This window comes from Salmo salar, chromosome ssa11 (genome assembly GCF_905237065.1).
Source record: "Salmo salar chromosome ssa11, Ssal_v3.1, whole genome shotgun sequence".
Lineage (NCBI taxonomy): Eukaryota > Metazoa > Chordata > Actinopteri > Salmoniformes > Salmonidae > Salmo > Salmo salar.
Window position 1 is genome coordinate 53,726,082 of NC_059452.1, and position 12,690 is coordinate 53,738,771.

Here is a 12,690-nt window from a genome sequence, read left to right on the forward strand (position 1 = left end):
TCGAGCCGTGGCTGGGTGACTGTTTCACCTGTAGCTGGGTGACTGTTCGAGTCGAGGCTGAGGGATCAGTTGTACTGAAGCACTGAAGCGGACACGTTGTTTTATTCATGACTAACTCAGACATACGGTGAAGTCAAAGGTTACCGTGACGACAGCGGGATAAGGTTTGTAGTGAAATGTTTAATTAAGATAAGAGCAGATAAAAAGGTATCTGCGTGAAACGAACGTAGTGCACTACTTTTGACCAGGACGCAGAAGACTCTGGTTAAAAGTAGTGCACTATATAGGACATAGGGTCCCATTGAGGAGGCATTGTATGGTCTAGTTCGGGGTTATCGAAAGGACAAGAAGGTGTTCTCATGTTCCCCTTTATAACATTTATCTTGCGTTTTCAAATATTTAAGCAATGAGGAAGAGAAGGCTGAGTAAATTGATTCGAAGTTTTACGGTCTTGTGTTTTTCTTTTGACAATGTACCGATTTAAAGATTATGATCACGCCAAATAAATGTGAATTATTTTAAATGTTGTGAGCAGTGTTCTTTCTGTCCCCACACTACAATCTATTAAACCTCAGTAAGCTGAAGATGATGAAGGTATAGGAGGCCTTCATCACCCCCCTCTCTACCCTAGTACCCGCTAACTGACACGGTATCTTCCCTGCTGAGACCTTCTCCAGGGTGACCCTCCCTCCCTCCCTCAGTCCACACTACACACCCTCCCTCCCTCCCTCCCTCCCTCCCTCCCTCCCTCCCTCCCTCCCTCCCTCCCTCCCTCCCTCCCTCACCCACCCCTTCACTCCCTCCCTCCCTCCCTCAGTCCACCCTACACACTCCCTCCCTCCCTCCCTCCCTCAGTCCACGCTACACTCCCTCCCTCTCTCCCTCCCTCAGTCCACGCTACACACTCTCTCCCTCCCTCCCTCCCTCCCTCCCTCCCTCAGTCACACATTCTAGAATCAGTCATATCAGGATGGAATCCCCTGCAGAATTCCACAGCGTCACTAATGGACATGGTCAGACGCAGCCATGACTTCTGCCCTCCAAATCTGCATCGACTTGTACCAGGTTTATAATCCCTTGGCGAAGGGGGAGGGAGGGTGGAGAAAGAAAGGGGTGGAGGGGAGTTGACTGGAACCCTGATAACGCGACGCCAAGGCATGATTTACTTCCTCCTGACCACTCTCACCCTCACCCCAACTCACCACCCCCCCTCACCCTTCATCCAGCCCTGTAAACAGAGAGTCCCAGCCAGGCCATGGATGGACGATATAAAGGTCAAGACAGCGTCCTGCAGAGAGGTATGTCTGAAAGGGTTGCCAGGGCATCCAGCCCAGCCAGATTGAACATCGCTGGGGTCAGAGTTACACACATAGGAACAGACACTGACAGACAGGGAGGGAGAGAGAGAGAGAGAGGAGAGGGAGAGAGGAGAGGGAGAGAGGTGGCCAGACCAAACCTCCTGAGTCTCGCTGCAACAACTGGTGGAGAGTTCAGACAGACCGACGGAGGGCCGTTTAGCCAACCAGGCAGGGAGACAGGGAGGCAGGGAGACAGGGAGGGAGCAGGTCTAGGGCCAGAGAGGGCCACACAGGGCCAGGCAGCACGAGGCCAGGACACGCCATGGACCCAGCACGGACCTAGCACGCTTCCAGATTGCTCAACGCACCCACAATACACCGCAGCACGGGGCCCCTGCCCTCCTCAGAGAGGGAGAGGGAGGAGAGGACAGAGGGAAGCCAGGGAGATGGGGGGAGAACAGGGAGAGAGAGAGAGAGACAGAGAGACAGAGAGAGGGAGACAGAGAGAGAGAGAGAGAGAGAGAGAGAGAGAGAGAGAGAGAGAGAGAGTAGGATCTGTTGCAATGCCCCTGTTTGGCCTAGACATGATGTTTAGAGTTGATGGTTGGTCTTTGGGGTTCTAGTCGACACAATGCAACACATGCCGTGTTGAGCAGGGATGATGGAGTGTTGGACAGAATCTATACTGTTGGGACAGATACAAGCTCACACAGCCCAATTTTCTAAACTCTCTTGCCTTGCAAAAAAAATATTAGAATCACTGGCAAACTCTCAGCTAAACAATTTATTTTTTTAATTTTTTTAAACTTCAAATGTTGTTCGTAATGTCCGTGTCATTTTAGACCTGGACATAATACTGTTTCAGCTATTATTCTTGACTTAAATGACGTGTTAAAATAGCTTAGATCATAGGAATCACTGTGCTTATAGACCCGTCCAAGGCTTTTAATACTGTCCAACATCCCCATACTCATTCAAAGGTTGTCAAACAGGCATCTTGCAAGTACATTTCATTTACATTTCAGTCATTTAGCAGACACTCTTATCCAGCGAGACTTACAGTAGTGAATGCATACATTTCATACATTTTTCTCTGTACTGGTCCCCCGTGGGAATTGAACCCACAACCCTAGCGTTGCAAACACCATGCTCTACCAACTGAGACACACGGGACCGTAGTTTTGGGAACAACACTTTATGACCTGCTTGTCTAACATCTCATTCCAAAATCAAGAGCATTAATATAGAGTTGGTCCCCACCTTTGCTGCTATAACAGCCTCCACTCTTCTGGGAAGGCTTTCCACTAGATGTTGGAACATTGCTGAGGGGACTTGCTTCCATTCAGCCACGAGAGCATTAGTGAGATCGGATACTGATGTTGGGCGATTAGTCCTGGCTCGCAGTCAGCATTCCAATTCATCCCAAAGGTGTTCGATGGTGTTGAGGTCAGGGCTCTGTCCTGGCCAGTCAAGTTCTTCCACACCAATCTCAACAAACTATTTCTGTATGAACCTCGCTTTGTGCACAGGGGGGATTTTGTCATGCTGAAACAGGAAAGGGCTTTATGATTTCCCTTACCTAGAACTAAAGGGGCCCGAACCATGAAAAACAACCCCAGACTATTATTCCTCCTCCACCAAACTTTACAGTTGGTGCTATGCATTGTGGTAGGTAGCGTTCTCCTGGCATCCTCCAAACCCAGATTTGTTCGTTGTACTGCCAGATGGTGAAGCGTGATTCATCACTCCAGAGAACGCGTTTCCACTGTTTCAGAGTCTAATGGAGACGATCTTTACCCCACTCCTGCCAACGCTTGGCATTGTGCATGGTGATCTTAGGCTTGGCCATGGAAACCCATTTCATGAAGCTCCCAACGAACAGTTCTTGTGCTGACGTTGCTTCCAGAGGCAGTTTGGAACTCGGTAGTGAGTGTTGTAACCGAGGACAGATGATTTTTACGCGGTACGAGCTTCAGCACTCGGCGGTCCCGTTCTGTGAATTTGTGTGACCTACCACTTCCCGTTCAGCCACGAGTATGGCTGAAATAGCCAAATCCACTCATTTGAACAGGGTGTCCACATACTTCTGTAAATATAGTGTATCTTACAGGATGGTGCCAAGTCAAGTTACCTGAATATTACTAAAGGTGCCCGCAGGGGGTCGATTTTAGGACCTTATTTACACAATTATATAAATAATATTGGTCAATCTGAAAAGACCTTTATCTGTATGCAGATGATGCTGTTATGCAGGCTACTGTCTCTACTGCTGACCAGGCTACTGTCTCTACTGCTGACCAGGCTACTGTCTCTACTGCTGACCAGGCTACTGTCTCTACTGCTGACCAGGCTACTGTCCCTTCTGCTGACCAGGCTACTGTCTCTACTGCTGACCAGGCTACTGTCCCTTCTGCTGACCAGGCTACTGTCCCTTCTGCTGACCAGGCTACTGTTTCTACTGCTGACCAGGCTATGTTAGAGCAGCAATCTGATTTGGTTGCCTTGCAGAAAGCCCTGGTTGATTTAAAATGGATATTTAAAGGGGAAAAAAACGAAATGTATTTTATTGTCTAATTGTCATACAAATATCTCAGATGTTTTTACACATACATGTATGCAATGTTTTGTAGACTACAGTTAAAGACGGCGGAAATATTTTTGGACAGGGTATAGGATTTTGGTTTTTTGTATTTGCCTGATTTAGATATGTTTCTTCTTATAATTTCCGACATTTTAGTAGGCTATTTGTTTGTCAACTTGTCTATAATTAGATACATGCAGACTATATAAACACTGGGTCAACAGAATAATGTTATAGATCGGTGAAGTTTTTCCTCTTGTCATCTTTCATGGAGTGAAGACGTTTAGGGACCGGAGAGAAAATACGTAAAGGAAAACAAAACGGGGAAAGATTTTCTTCTGAACAAAATGTCCAAATGACATCAGTTGTAAGGACGAAAGAAAAAAAAAAGCTTTTGAAAACGACTCAACGTGTTTCTGATAATAATAAAAAATGTTCAGTTCGGCTTCGATGCATATTTTTGATGTGGTTGAAATCTTAATGATGTCGACAGCGTGGTATCTAACTGAGCGTTTCATTCTCTCAAGATGCAGACAGAAAGACATCTTATTTCTCCACTCCTGTTCCCAAGTCAAAATGTACATTTGGTGTATAATTTTACGGCAACAACAACAACAAAAAAAGCCTAATTCTACATGAGTTAATATGAAGGCTATAGGCCTATTCACACCGGACCAGTATGACTAGAGAACGACGGTTATGTATTTATCACACCAGAATGTCTGTTATTCCAGAGGCAGCAATAAAAACTTTTTTTTAATGATGCATTTTTTGGCGATGTTCAATTTCATTCGCACAAAACGTATAAACAAAAGCATTGACTGTGAACGTCGAATACACGAAGGACGTTCATATAGAGGCTCTTCCTTCAATCTATCTAATCAGTTATTGCTTTCTTGCTCAAACGACACGGGACACGTATTATCTGTGGGACTTTGGAGTTTGATACAAAACAAAACAAAAAACCATAGTAGGTTATTCTGGTTAGTCGATGTCCAGATATCACGTTTTCATTTAACCGATCTAAACAGTAGGCTGCAGGTCCATTGAGATGCTATAAGGACGCTGTTTAAAGTCCCGTCTTGTAACTGTTGAATTTGTGTAGCGTCTCACAATCATCACGCATAACACTGTTATCATCCTCTTTTACCACGTCGTTAAAATATTTTACCCAAACATTACTTTTCTGGCCCTTCCTTCTCTATATTTTCAACTCTCCTTTCGCAGCTTTTGTCTTATTTAATTAAACTTTGACAATGTCCTTTTTTTTTTGTTGCCTGTTTGGATTGACTTTTCCTGCCCGTTTCCCATAAATCATTGGCGATTGACTTGTGTAGACTATTTGGCGCACGTACAGTTAAACCCTAAAGTTTAGGCTTAAGCAGTAATACCAGATAACCTAAAATAATGAAAGACAAACCTCAATGTAGCCTATAGATTATACATTGCACAATAATTATACATTTATGGATTGCTTCTCTTTATTCAACACGCAGTCCCCGCGGATATAACTGCGGTGATGTTAAATCACTTAATTTCTCTCTTTTTGTCGTTGACAAAGATCTGTTGCACAAGCTGCCAACATATCTCACTTCTTTGTCAAAAGTAGAAAAATATGAGGCACCCAAATCGCTCACAGGTATGGTGAACTTTTGAGGTTCTTCGTGTCTCCACCAACCTAGGTAAATCAGCCTAAAGATTTAACGCCCCCCCATATTTGGAATAATTTACACATCTTGAATCTCTGGTGCCAATAAGGCCGTTGAGATGAGGAGTGAACGCACTGAGGTATGCGAGTGTTTTGGTTGACTGCCGTAATGTATTTGTGCTGTCGTAATGTATTTGTGCTGTCGTAATGTATTTGTGTTGTCGTAATGTATTTGTGCTGTCGTAATGTATTTGTGCTGTCGTAAAGTATTTGTGCTGTCGTAAAGTATTTGTGCTGTCGTAAAGTATTTGTGCTGTCGTAATGTATTTGTGCTGTCGTAATGTATTTGTGCTGTCGTAATGTATTTGTGCTGTCGTAATGTATTTGTGCTGCCGTAATGTATTTGTGCTGCCGTAATGTATTTGTGCTGTCGTAATGTATTTGTGCTGCCGTAATGTATTTGTGCTGCCGTAATGTATTTGTGCTGTCGTAATGTATTTGTGCTGTCGTAATGTATTTGTGCTGTTGTAATGATGTGTATGTGTTGTATCTTGCAGTTGTGGAAAACGTACAAAACTATCATACTTAGAAAAATTTGTCACCCAGTAAAATTCCACTTGAGTAAAAGTATAAAAGTATTTGGTTTAAAATATACTTAAGTATCAAAAGTAAAAGTATAAATCATTTCAAATTCCTTATATATTAATCAAACCACACAGCACAATTTTCTTGTTTTTTATTTATTCACACACTCCAACATTCAGACATAATTTACAAATACAGAATGTGTGTTTAGTGAGTCCTCCAGATCAGAGGCAGTAAGGATGACCAGGGATGTCCTCTGTTTAGTGAGTCCTCCAGATCAGAGGCAGTAGGGATGACCAGGGATGTTCTCTGTTTAGTGAGTCCGCCAGATAAGAGGCAGTAGGGATGACCAGGGATGTTCTCTGTTTAGTGAGTCCTCCAGATCAGAGGCAGTAAAGACGACCAGGGATGTTCTCTGTTTAGTGAGTCCTCCAGATCAGAGGCAGTAGGGATGACCAGGGATGTTCTCTGTTTAGTGAGTCCGTCAGATCAGAGGCAGTAGTGATGACCAGGGATGTTCTCTGTTTAGTGAGTCCTCCAGATCAGAGGCAGTAGGGATGACCAGGGATGTTCTCTGTTTAGTGAGTCCTCCAGATCAGAGGCAGTAGGGATGACCAGGGATGTTCTCTGTTTAGTGAGTCCGTCAGATCAGAGGCAGTAGTGATGACCAGGGATGTTCTCTGTTTAGTGAGTCCTCCAGATCAGAGGCAGTAGGGATGACCAGGGATGTTCTCTGTTTAGTGAGTCCTCCAGATCAGAGGCAGTAGGGATGACCAGGGATGTTCTCTGTTTAGTGAGTCCTCCAGATCAGAGGCAGTAGGGATGACCAGGGATGTTCTCTGTTTAGTGAGTCCGTCAGATCAGATGCAGTAGGGATGACCAGGGATGCTCTCTGTTTCCTGAGTCCTCCAGATCAGAGGCAGTAGGGACGACCAGGGATGTTCTCTCTTTAGTGAGTCCTCCAGATCAGAGGCAGTAGGGATGACCAGGGATGTTCTCTTGATAAGTGCATGAATTTGACTATTTTCCTGTCCTGCTAAACATTCAAAATGTAACGAGTACTTTTGGGTGTCAGGGTAAAATGTATGGAGTAAAAAGTACAATATTTTATTTAGGAATGTAGTGAAGTAAAAGCAAAAGTAGTCAAAATATAAATAGTAAAGTACAGATACCCCCAAAAACTACTTCAGTAGTACTTTAAAGTATTTTTTACTGAAGTACCTTACACCCCCTGGTATGTTGTGGTTTCTTTTAGCTGTTTTCTTGAAGTTTGTTGATTTGGGAAATGTTTGTTTTCAGGGCACCATCGGGAATGAGACCCTGGTCTCAATTGGGTTCCCCTGAATAAATAACAGTTAAATAAAAAGATTTAAAAACACACACACACACACACACACACACACACACACACACACACACACACACACACACACACACACACACACACACACACACACACACACACACACACACACACACACACACACACACACACAAGAAAACAACGCTCAGAAAGCACATCGGGGAAGGGACATAAACCCAGTCACCGTAATATGTCTATAATATTGGTGATAACAGATGTACGGGTTGTTTTGACGGGCCTTTCTTCCCAGGGGACTTCCAGAGCCAATTGCATCTCATTTCAAAACAACACAATACATTCACATCATGTACAATATGTTGACATTCAACCCGATTATTATGACACTAATGGAAGAAATGAGACTAGCTGATGGTCTATAGTCTGAGTGTCACGTTCTGGCCAGTATAAGGGTTAATTGTTATTGTAGTTTGGTCAGGACGTGGCAGAGGGTATTTGTTTTATGTGGTTCGGGGTGGTGTTTTGGTAAAAGGGCGTTTGATTTATTATTTCCGGGTTTTTGGTTTATGGTCTATGTTTATGTATTTCTATGTGTAGTCTGGTTAATGTATTTCTATGTTAGGTTGATTGGGGTTTGGGACTCTCAATTGGAGGCAGGTGCTTCCTCGTTGCCTCTGATTGAGAGTCCTATATATGGGTAATTGTTTGGTGTAGGTTTTTGTGGGAGATTGTTTCTTGTCTAGCGTGTATGAGCCTGAGAAGAATGTTCGGTGATCGTGAGTTTGTTTTGTTGTTTGGTGTTCATTTTGAGTTTAATAAATGTTCAAGATGAAAAAACACAGTCCTGCTGCATTTTGGTCCTCCTTCACCATCGATAACCGTGACACTGAGATGAGACTAATGGAACAAATTGTATTTTGTTGTTAGTCACATCTCAGACTATATAAGGCTGTTAGTCACATCTCAGACTATAGAAGGTTGTTAGTCACATCTCAGACTATAGAAGGCTGTTAGTCACATCTCAGACTATAGAAGGTTGTTAGTCACATCTCAGACTATAGAAGGCTGTTAGTCACATCTCAGACTATAGAAGGCTGTTAGTCACATCTCAGACTATAGAAGGCTGTTTGACACATCTCAGACTATAGAAGGCTGTTAGTCACATCTCAGACTAAAGAAGGTTGTTAGTCACATCTCAGACTATAGAAGGCTGTTAGTCACATCTCAGACTATAGAGGCTGTTAGTCACTTCTCAGACTATAGAAGGCTGTTAGTCACATCTCAGACTATACTGTCAGTCACATCTCAGACTATAGAAGGCTGTTGGTCACAACTCAGACTATAGAAGGCTGTTAGTCACATCTCAGACTATAGAAGGCTGTTAGTCACATCTCAGACTATACTGTCAGTCACATCTCAGACTATAGAAGGCTGTTGGTCACAACTCAGACTATAGAAGGCTGTTAGTCACATCTCAGACTATAGAAGGTTGTTAGTCACATCTCAGACTATAGAAGGCTGTTAGTCACATCTCAGACTATAGAAGGCTGTTAGTCACTTCTCAGACTATAGAAGGCTGTTAGTCACATCTCAGGCTATAGAAGGTTGTTAGTCACATCTCAGACTATACTGTTAGTCACATCTCAGACTATAAAAGGTTGTTAGTCACATCTCAGACTATAGAAGGCTGTTAGTCACATCTCTGACTATAGAAGGCTGTTAGTCACATCTCAGGCTATAGAAGGTTATTAGTCACATCTCAGATTATAGAAGGTTATTAGTCACATCTCAGACTATAGAAGGCTGTTAGCCACATCTCAGACTATACTGTTAGTCACATCTCAGACTATAGAAGGCTGTTAGCCACATCTCAGACTATACTGTTAGTCACATCTCAGACAATAGAAGGCTGTTAGTCTCATCTCAGACTATAGAAGGCTGTTAGTCACATCTCAGACTATAGAAGGCTGTTAGCCACATCTCAGACTACAGAAGGCTGTTAGTCACATCTCAGAATATAGAAGGCTGTTAGTCACATCTCAGACTATAGAATGTTGTTAGTCACATCTCAGACTATAGAAGGCTGTTAGTCACATCTCAGACTATAGAAGGCTGTTAGTCACTTCTCAGACTATAGAAGGCTGTTAGTCACATCTCAGACTATAGAAGGTTGTTAGTCACATCTCAGACTATACTGTTAGTCACATCTCAGACTATAAAAGGTTGTTAGTCACATCTCAGACTATAGAAGGCTGTTAGTCACATCTCTGACTATAGAAGGCTGTTAGTCACATCTCAGGCTATAGAAGGTTATTAGTCACATCTCAGATTATAGAAGGTTATTAGTCACATCTCAGACTATAGAAGGCTGTTAGCCACATCTCAGACTATACTGTTAGTCACATCTCAGACTATAGAAGGCTGTTAGCCACATCTCAGACTATACTGTTAGTCACATCTCAGACAATAGAAGGCTGTTAGTCTCATCTCAGACTATAGAAGGCTGTTAGTCACATCTCAGACTATAGAAGGCTGTTAGCCACATCTCAGACTACAGAAGGCTGTTAGTCACATCTCAGAATATAGTAGGCTGTTAGTCACATCTCAGACTATAGAAGGTTGTTAGTCACATCTCAGACTATAGAAGGCTGTTAGTCACATCTCAGACTATAGAAGGCTGTTAGTCACTTCTCAGACTATAGAAGGCTGTTAGTCACATCTCAGATTATAGAAGGGTGTTAGTCACATCTCAGACTATACTGTTAGTCACATCTCAGACTATAGAAGGCTGTTAGTCACATCTCAGACTATAGAAGGTTGTTAGTCACATCTCAGACTATATAAGGCTGTTAGTCACATCTCAGACTATAGAAGGCTGTTAGTCACATCTCAGATTATAGGAGGTTATTAGTCACATCTCAGATTATAGAAGGGTGTTAGTCACATCTCAGACTATAGAAGGTTGTTAGTCACATCTCAGACTATAGAAGGCTGTTAGTCACATCTCAGACTATAGAAAGCTGTTAGTCACATCTCAGACTATAGAAGGTTGTTAGTCACATCTCAGACTATAGAAGGCTGTTAGTCACATCTCAGACTATAGAAGGCTGTTAGTCACTTCTCAGACTATAGAAGGCTGTTAGTCACATCTCAGATTATAGAAGGGTGTTAGTCACATCTCAGACTATACTGTTAGTCACATCTCAGACTATAGAAGGCTGTTAGTCACATCTCAGACTATATAAGGCTGTTTGTAACATCTCAGACTATAGAAGGCTGTTAGTCACATCTCAGACTATAGAAGGCTGTTTGTAACATCTCAGACTATAGAAGGCTGTTAGTCACATCTCAGACTAAAGAAGGTTGTTAGTCACATCTCAGACTATAGAAGGCTGTTAGTCACATCTCAGACTATAGAAGGCTGTTAGTCACTTCTCAGACTATAGAAGGCTGTTAGTCACATCTCAGACTATAGAAGGTTGTTAGTCACTTCTCAGACTATACTGTTAGTCACATCTCAGACTATAGAAGGCTGTTAGTCACATCTCAGACTATAGAAGACTGTTAGCCACATCTCAGACTATACTATTAGTCACATCTCAGACTATAGAAGGCTGTTAGTCACATCTCAGATTATAGAAGGCTGTTAGTCACATCTCAGATTATAGAAGGTTATTAGTCACATCTCAGACTATAGAAGGCTGTTAGCCACATCTCAGACTATACTGTTAGTCACATCTCAGACTATAGAAGGCTGTTAGCCACATCTCAGACTATACTGTTAGTCACATCTCAGACAATAGAAGGCTGTTAGTCTCATCTCAGACTATAGAAGGCTGTTAGTCACATCTCAGACTATAGAAGGCTGTTAGCCACATCTCAGACTACAGAAGGCTGTTAGTCACATCTCAGAATATAGAAGGCTGTTAGTCACATCTCAGACTATAGAATGTTGTTAGTCACATCTCAGACTATAGAAGGCTGTTAGTCACATCTCAGACTATAGAAGGCTGTTAGTCACTTCTCAGACTATAGAAGGCTGTTAGTCACATCTCAGACTATAGAAGGTTGTTAGTCACATCTCAGACTATACTGTTAGTCACATCTCAGACTATAAAAGGTTGTTAGTCACATCTCAGACTATAGAAGGCTGTTAGTCACATCTCTGACTATAGAAGGCTGTTAGTCACATCTCAGGCTATAGAAGGTTATTAGTCACATCTCAGATTATAGAAGGTTATTAGTCACATCTCAGACTATAGAAGGCTGTTAGCCACATCTCAGACTATACTGTTAGTCACATCTCAGACTATAGAAGGCTGTTAGCCACATCTCAGACTATACTGTTAGTCACATCTCAGACAATAGAAGGCTGTTAGTCTCATCTCAGACTATAGAAGGCTGTTAGTCACATCTCAGACTATAGAAGGCTGTTAGCCACATCTCAGACTACAGAAGGCTGTTAGTCACATCTCAGAATATAGAAGGCTGTTAGTCACATCTCAGACTATAGAAGGTTGTTAGTCACATCTCAGACTATAGAAGGCTGTTAGTCACATCTCAGACTATAGAAGGCTGTTAGTCACTTCTCAGACTATAGAAGGCTGTTAGTCACATATCAGATTATAGAAGGGTGTTAGTCACATCTCAGACTATACTGTTAGTCACATCTCAGACTATAGAAGGCTGTTAGTCACATCTCAGACTATAGAAGGTTGTTAGTCACATCTCAGACTATATAAGGCTGTTAGTCACATCTCAGACTATAGAAGGCTGTTAGTCACATCTCAGATTATAGGAGGTTATTAGTCACATCTCAGATTATAGAAGGGTGTTAGTCACATCTCAGACTATAGAAGGTTGTTAGTCACATCTCAGACTATAGAAGGCTGTTAGTCACATCTCAGACTATAGAAAGCTGTTAGTCACATCTCAGACTATAGAAGGTTGTTAGTCACATCTCAGACTATAGAAGGCTGTTAGTCACATCTCAGACTATAGAAGGCTGTTAGTCACTTCTCAGACTATAGAAGGCTGTTAGTCACATCTCAGATTATAGAAGGGTGTTAGTCACATCTCAGACTATACTGTTAGTCACATCTCAGACTATAGAAGGCTGTTAGTCACATCTCAGACTATATAAGGCTGTTTGTAACATCTCAGACTATAGAAGGCTGTTAGTCACATCTCAGACTATAGAAGGCTGTTTGTAACATCTCAGACTATAGAAGGCTGTTAGTCACATCTCAGACTAAAG